Below are 9215 nucleotides of genomic sequence, written 5' to 3'. Positions count from 1 at the left end.
GGGAAAATGATTCATTACAAGCTTCACATTAATGGGCTGCCCTTCAGCAGGTAATATCATAGTCTACTCAAAGCAATAACTATTTCACTTTAATTTGCATAATTAGATGTTATGGAGCTAAACTTGTTTTCTGTGGTTATTTGTACTTTGTATGTTTTGTTATTTTATATTTTAATGAGAATGGAAGGCAAAAGGAGTTAATTTCAAAGTTATGCTTGTACATATTTAAGTAGACCTTGTGTGGAAAGATTTTTTTTTTCCTTTAGTTTTTACATTTTAATATAAACAATTGTGTAGTTGAAAGATCATGAAACTTGGAGTTAAAGAGACATACTCAAATTCTGGTTCTGCTGCACTTTAGCTGAGGAAGGAAATTAACTTCTCTGAGCCCAAGTTTTCTCATCTGGGAATGATCACAGCAACTTTGTTGATAGTGTCATCTGTTCCTTGATTTTATGTGCAGTCAGTGTAGGATTGTTTTCTTCCCCTCTTTTCTCTCTTTATGCTGAATCTACATTTTGCCTTCTTTTTAAAGAGCAACCCACCAGGGAAGAGCATGGGTCATGGATTGGCAGCACCGTGCATTTTTGGTCCATTTAGCCCTGATGAAAATTATTTGAGAGAGGGAGTAGAAGATATGGCTAATATACTGAAATTATTTATAAAAGTGAATTACGCATGCTCTTTCTGGTTCCAAAAACACATGTAATCAGGATGTGTTTAACACCTGCCTCCTCATGCTGAGCTGGAAGCGATCTCAGGATAAAAGTCTTTTTTAGGCTTTTTTTCTCTTTTCTTCAAATTAACATCTGCTTTGAATTTTTAATCTTAAGTAATTAGCAATAAAGAAACTTCTATGCCTAAGTTACTAAGGGATTTTAAATGATGTCTTTGATTAAAGTTAATGTGAAATAAAAATCTTTCAACTTTGGAACACAGTAGTTTATACATTTTAATACTTTTTCACACCTACAAAAATAGAATAGGAAGGAACAGATAACAATACATAAAAAGGCTGATACCAACAATTCTTTTAATTCTTTGGAGCAAAAGTCTCCAGCATAAAATCTTAGATTATAAAATTTTACTATGAGATTTCATTATAAGCATGGCTACATGACAAAATCCTAATAGTAACTTTTCAGAATAAGTATGGGTCAATCTCATTCTTTAGCTTGATAATCACACAGTGTGGTACATGAGTTAATAGCATGGTTTATTCCGTCTTTAACTTTTACAATTCCTTGAACTTATTTTTTCTATTTATTTTATTTTTTATTAAAGTATGCATGATTTATAATGTGCCAATTTCTGCTGTACAGCAGAGATCCAGTCATACATATATACACCTTTCTTATACTGTCTTCCTTCATGGTCTATCCCAAGCAATTTGACATAGATCCTAGTGCTTTTAGGACATCATTGCTTATCCATTCTAAAATGTAACACGTTGTAACTATTAACCCCTAACTCCCAGTCCATCCCACTCCTTCCTCCTCCCCGTTGGCAGCCACAAGTCTGTTCTCTATGTCTGTGAGTCTGTTTCTCCCTTAAACTCATCTATTAAGTGAATAATCTTTGAGATAAAGGCATTAATAGGTTATGAGCTCTAAAGAGATGCACCCAGCAGTTGATAATCTGCCAGAAGAAATAAGACATGTATCCAGTTACTACTATTTTGGAAATTTTTTTATGTCACTTGAAAGGGGATGGGAATGGAGAAGGCTCCATAGAGATAGTGACTTTTGAGTAGAATCTTAAGAGATGTGTACACTGTTGATAGGATGGTACAGTGTTCCACATGGAGAGAAGAATATGAGCAGAAACTAGAGACGAAGAATGTTATGTTCAGGAGTGGCAACTTGCAGATTGGGAGGAGTTAGGGTTCATAAAGGCAGTTAGTTTAAATAGGCTGTAATTCCTCCAGGAGGGTGACTAGAGGGCTTAGAATGCCAAAATGTCTAAATATTAGGGTAGTAGTGTGCACTGGGACCAATATGCAAAATGGAGCAAGAGTGAGCCTTGAGGTTTAGAATGTTACAAGATGCTTAATGACCATCAAGTAGCAGAGCTCATCCTACAAACCACATAAGAAAAGTTGTCTTGTAAAGATGTGTGAAGCCTCAGGTCATTGAAGAAAATTCTGGTCTTGAGCTGATGGCAAGAAAAGAGACATGTTATGCCTGCTATTCTGTAATATCCTTAGGGATTAGTGGACATACTATTTTACCAGAGCCTCAAGACTAATCTGCAACCTCTGTTTTTTACAGTGGATTTAAGTACATCATTCCTTGCTCCCACCTGTGCATGACAAGTGACAGGAGAATCTTGTTTATGCAAAATAATGGGAATGTTCTCTCAGCTACAGGCACAAACCCAGGAGTATATTCAACTCATAGTTGTTATATCATAATGGCTAGGAGTATGGGCTTTTCAGTAAGACAGTCTCAGTTTAAACCCTGCCCTCACCCCTTTCTAGTTGTATAATAATTTCAGACAAATTATTCAAGTTCCCCACCTAGAGCTCAGAATAAATATGTAGTTGGAAAAGGCATTAGATAATGTGGATATTCTTTATACTAACAACAAAATGCAACAAGTGACAGCTTCTTAAACTGGTTACAATGTGGAATCAGAAACCCTATCAGTAAAGTTCCACCTGTAACATTAAAATCCACTGTCCTTCCCTGTAATTAGAATGGCTATTTTACCCATAAAATACCCAATGCATTTTGGATATATGCATTCTTTTTTGCCTTAAACATTTTTGAAGTTAAAGTATAATTGATTTAAAATGTAGTGTTAGTTTCAAGTATACAGCAAAGTGAATTAGTTATTCATATGCATGTATCCATTCTTTTTTCCAATATAGGTTATGAATAGACCTCCCTGTGGTATACAGCAGGTCCTTGTTAGTTACCTATTTTATATATAGTAGTGTATGTTAATCCCATCCTCCCAATTTATCCCTCCCTATCCACAGGTTAGTAATCATTGTTTGATTTTCAGATCTCTGAATTTGTTTGTTTCAGTTCTTTTGTATCATTAAAATTTTTTTAATTGGAGTATAGCTGACTTACACTGTTATATTAGTTTCAGGTGTACAGCAAGTGAAATCAGCCGTACATACACATATATCCATTCTTTTTTCATATAGGTTATACAACTATTCAGATTCTCTGTACTATACAGTAGGTCCTTATTATGTTTTATGCCGTAATATATATATTACTTCTGTCCACCTAATTCACCCCCCCAAGGTTTCCCTATAGTAACCATAAGTTTGGTTTTGAAACTCATTTGTTTCTATTTTCTAAATTCTTGGTAACATTTTTTACTAGATTCCATATATAAGTGATATCATATGATTTGTCCTCCTCTGATTTACTTCCCATAGTATAATAATCTCTAAGTCCATCCATTTGTTCTAAATGGCATAATTTCATTCTTTTTTATGGATGAGTAATATTCCATTGTATATATGTATCACATCTTTATTCCTCTGTCAATGGACATTTAGGATGCTTCTGTGTCTTGGCTATTGTAAATACAGCTGCAGTAAACATTGGGGTGCACGTATCTTTTCAAATTATCATTTTATCTGGATAGATGCCCAGGAGTGAGATTTTTGGATCGAATGGTAGTTCTATATTTATTTTCTAAGGAACCTCCATACTGTTCTCCATGGTGAATACAACAATTTACATTCCCACTAACACTGAAGAAGGGAGGAAGGATCAAGATGGCGGAGGAGTAAGACATCATGTTCACCTTTTTCCACAAACACACAAAAAAACCCACAACTACATGTAGAACGATTCGCACAGAACATCTACTGAACACTGGCAGAACTTAAACCTCCAAAAAGGGCAAGAAACCCTCCACATAACTGGGTAGACAAAAGAAAAAAAAAAGAGCGAGAAAAGGAATCAGTTCTAGACTAGCACTCTGAGAGGGAGCTGTTCAAGAGAAAAGGAACCCAAATCCTGGGAAGCCACCTGACTGGGAGATCAGAGATGGAGGGACCCCAGTCGCTGAGAAAAGCGCAGCAGCTGGACTAAGGAAGGCAAAGCAGAGTGAGATCTCTCACATGATCTACAGGTCAGGGGGACAAACCACAGCAGTCATCTCAGAAACAAGAGGGAGGCATGGCCTGCCACCACTAGGGGTCTGTGAACAGACTCCACCTGTGGCCCCAGTCACCTGAAAGGTCAGCAAAAAAAAAGAGGGCACTGCAACCAAGCAGCACCCATTGTTGCTCTCATTCCCCTGGGAACACACCTGCCCTGTGGATGCCACTGCTAAACACTCTGGGCAGTGCCCACACATGCCTGATCACTGTCAGTTCCCAGGACCCTGCAACTAGGAGCAGCCTCTGCAGCACCTCCTGCATGGGATAAACGGGATGGGGTGCATTGTACAGGGTCTACAGGTGGTGGGGGCAAACCACCAAGTTATCTCTGACTCCAGAGATGGGCTTGGTCTGCCACCACTTAGGGGTCTGTGAACAGGCACCTCTTGCAGCCCCCGTCACCTCAGAAGGCACTACAGAGGAAGGCATTGTGACCAAACACCACCTGTTGTTGCTCTCACTCTCCTGGGAACTCACATATGGTGCCAGTGCCACTGCCAAATGCTCCAGGCAATGCCTAAACCTGCCTGAGGCTTGTTACAACTTCCTAGGACCCTGCAATGAGGAGTAGCCTGCACCAACTTCCTGTAGGTCCTCGCTACTCTCAAGAGCCCAGGAACCAGGCACTGACTGCTAGCCCTGCCCATTTCCTACTTCTCCCTGGGAATACACTCAAGGGGATAATAGCGTGCTCACACCAAAAAAGGAGACAGCAAATATCCAAACTCCCATGCTGAAAATAAACAGTAACTCCTCCCCCCAAGAAAATACAAAGGAGAGCTCTTGCATAGAAAGAGCCCTCCAAGTCGACAGTAGTTGATTTCCCTAAACTCACAGAAAAAGAAAAATTTAAGTGAAATGAGGAAGCTCAGGAACCATTCCCAGTTAAAAGAACAGGAGAATTCACCTAAAGCATTAAACAATGAAGCAGACCTCTGCAGTCTGATAGACACTGAGTTCAAAAAAGAGACGGTGACAATTCTGAAGGAATTAAGGGTGAATATGAAGGAATTAAGAACAGATATAAACAGTAATGCAGATTACTTTAGAAAGGATCTAGAAATTATAAGGAGGAACAGAAAAATATAAAAACATTTGCAGAAATGCAAACTGAGTTAAAGGCACTAAAGAGCAGGATGAATAATGCAGAGGATAATGGAAATCACCCAATCAGGACAGCAGACAGAAAACCAAATGAAAAAAATATGAAAGCAATATAAGAGATCTATGGCATAATATGAAACAGGCCAATCTATGTAGGAATTCCAGAATGAGAAGACAAAGAAAAGGTGATTGAAAATATATTTTAAGAAATTATGTCTGAAAACTTCCCAAATCTAAAGGAAACTGATATATAAAGATACAGGAAGCACAGAGGGCCCCAAACAAGTTGAATGCAAATAGGCCCACACCAAGACATAATAAAAATGGCAAAAGTTAAAGAGAGGATTCTAAAGGCAGCAAGAGAAACACAAAGTGTTAATTATGAGGGAACCCCCCCATAAGGTTATCGGCTGATTTCTCTAGAAACACTACAGGCCAGAAGACAGTGGCAAAATATATTCAAAGTTCTAAAATGGGAAAAATTTGCAACCTAGATTACTCTACCAAGCAAGAATATCATTTAAAATAGAAGGAGAAATAAAGAATTTCTCCAACAAACAAAAGCTAAAACAGTACAGCAATACTAAACCCATTCTAAATGAAATATTGAAAGGACTTCTAGAATAAAAAAGAAGTAAGAAGAAATAGGATGGAGGAAATCACAATTGGAAAGCAGTCACTTAAATAAGCCAGTACACAGATCTAAAAGAAAAAAAAAACCCACAAAACTATTGTAAAAGTGACAATAAACAAAGGAACAGCAAAAGGACAATCATGAAGATGTTAAAAAAGGACTTCAAAATCATAGAATGTGGGGAAGGAAAGTAAGAAAATGTAGACTCTTTTTTATAATGTGTCTGAGCCTATATGACTATCAGGTTAAAGCAGCTGATATAGGAAGGGGTTAACATATTTGAAAAACAGGGCAACCACAAATTAAAACCAAACATTACAGTCACAAAAACTAAAAAGAAAAGTACACAAGCATAAAATAAATGGAAATCATCCAATCAAAAAAAAAAAAAAAAAAAGAGAGAAACAGAATCAACTGGAAAACAAGGTTTAAAATGGCCATAAATACATACCTTTCAATAATTACCTTAAATGTCAATGGACTGAATGCTCCAATCAAAAGACACAGTGGCAGATTGCATAAAAAAAAAGCAAGAGCCTACAATATGCTGTCCATAAGAGATTCACCTTAGGGCAAAGGACACATTTAGACTGAAAGTGAGGGGATGGGAAAAGATATGTCATGCCAATGGAAAAGACAGGAAAGCAGGAGTTGCAATACTCATATCAGACAAAATAGACTAAAATGAAGGCCATAAAGAAAGACAAAGAAGGACACTATTTAATGATTAAGGGATCCATTCAAGAAGAGGATATTACAATCATCAATGTATATGCTCCTAATATAGGAACACCCAGATACATACAACAAATATTAAGACATAAAAGGGGAAATTGATGGGATACAATAATAGTAGGAGACTTTAACACCCCACTCACATCAATGGACAGATCCTCTAGACAGAAAATCAATAAGGCAACAGAGATCCTAAAGGACACAAGAGAACAGACTTAATTGACATTTTCAGGACATTAAATCCAAAAAAGTCGGAATACACATCTTTTTCAAGAGCACATGGAACATCCTCAAGTACTGACCACATACTGGGACACAAAACTAATCTCAAATTTAAAAATATAGAAATTATTTCAAGTATCTTCTCTGACCACAATGGCATGAAACTGGAAATCAACCACAGGAAAAGAAATGAGAAAAAAGTTACTACATGGAGACTAAAAAACATGCTACTAAAAAACCAATTGGTCAATGAGGAAATCAAAAAGAAATAACTTGAGACAAATGATAAGACATAACCATTCAAAAAAATCTATGGGATGTGGCAAAAGCAGTGCTGAGAGGGAAATTCATAGAACTACTGGCCTTCCTCAAAAAAGAAGAAAAATCTCAAATTGACAATTTAACCCACTACCTAAATGAATAAGGAAAAAGAAGAACAAACAAAACCTAAAGTCAGCAATAGGAAGGAAATCATTAAGAGTAAAGAGGAAATCAATAAAATAGAGATTCCGAAACAACAGAAAAATCAATAAAACCAAGAGCTGGTTCTTTGAAAAGGTAAACAAAATTGACAAACCTCTGGCTGGACTCACCAAGAAGAGGAGGAAAAAAACCCCAAATAAACAAAATAAGAAATGAAAAAGGAGAAATCTCAATGGATACTGTGGAAATAAAAAAATAAAAAATAAATAAAATAAAAAATACCATAAACAATTATATGCTAACAAATGTGACTACCTTGAAGAAATGGACAACTTTCTAGAGGCTCACAGCCCACCAAAACTGAATTAAGAAGAAATAGATCAACCAAACAGATCAATCGCTAGAAATGAAATTGAATATGTAATAAAAACACTCCCTACAAATAAAAATCCAGGGCCAGATGGCTTCATAAGTGAATTCTACCAAATATAGAAAGAAGAACTTAGATCCATCCTCCTTAAACTTTTCCAAAAGGCTGAAGAAGGATCCACTCCCAAAGACATTCTATGAAGCCACCATCACCCTAATTCCAAACCAGACAAAGATATTACCAAATTAATATCTTTGATGAATACAGACACAAAAATTCTCAACAAAATTTTAGCCAACCGAATCCAACAACATATAAAAAAGATCATACACCACGACCAAGTGGGATTTATCCCAGGTTCACAAGGATGGTTCAACATATGCAAATCAGTCAACATCATATACCACATTAAAAAAAGAAAGAAAAAATCCACATGATCATCTCAATATATACTGAAAAAGCATTTGACAACATCCAATATCCATTCATGATTAAAACTCTTACCAAAGTGGGTATAGAAAGAACATCATATTGGAAGCCAGAGCAATCAGACAAACAAAAGAAATAAAAGGTACCCAAATTGGAAGAGAAGAGGTAAAACTGTCATTGTATGCAGATGACATGATACTATATATAGAAAAACCTAAGGACTTCACACAAAAACTACTCAAATTTATCAACGAATTCAGCAAAGTAGCAAGAATAAGATTAACATTCAGAAAATGGTTGCATTTCTCTATAAAAGGAATACAAAAATACCTTTTAAAATAGCACCCCCCAAAAATTAAATAAACCTGACCAAGGAGGTAAAAGACTTATATGCTGTGAAGTATAAAACATTAATAAAGGAAATTAAAGAGGATTCAAAGAAATGGAAAGATAGTCCATGCTCCTGGGTTGGAAGAATATACTAAAGGTGGCCATACCACCCAGAGCAATCTACAGATTCAATGCAATCCCTATCAAATTACCCATGACATTTTTCCCAGAACTAGAACAACCAACCCAAAAATTTATATGGAACCATAAAAGACCCAGAATTGCCAAAGCAATCCTGAGGAACAAAAAGCAAAGCAGAAGGCATAACTCTCCCAGACTTTAGGCAATATTGCAAAGCTACAGTAATCAAGACAGTGTGGTACTGGTATCAAAACAGACATACAAACCAATGGAACAGAATAGAGAACCCAGAAATAATCCAGACACCTGTAGTCTGGAGGCAAGAATATAAAATGGAAAAAAACAGTCTTTTGAGAAAGTGGTGCTGGGAAAACTGGACAGCCACATGTAAATCAATGAAACTCACACACACTCTCACACCATGCACAAAAATAAACTCAAAATGGCTGAAAGACTTAAATGTAAGATAAGACACCAACAAACTCCTGGAAGAAAATATAGGCAAAACATTCTTTGACATCAACCTTACAGATGTTTTCTTAGGTCAGTCTCCCAAGACAACAGAAATTAAAACAAAAATAAACCAATGGGACCTAATCAAACTGCCAAGGAAACCATAAAAAAAAAAAAAAGACAACCTATGGAATGGGAGAAACTAGTTTCAAATGATGCAACTGACAAGGGCTTAATCTATA

Source organism: Phacochoerus africanus, chromosome 2, assembly GCF_016906955.1.
Source record: "Phacochoerus africanus isolate WHEZ1 chromosome 2, ROS_Pafr_v1, whole genome shotgun sequence".
Taxonomy (NCBI): domain Eukaryota; kingdom Metazoa; phylum Chordata; class Mammalia; order Artiodactyla; family Suidae; genus Phacochoerus; species Phacochoerus africanus.
This window is presented reverse-complemented; position numbering follows the sequence as displayed.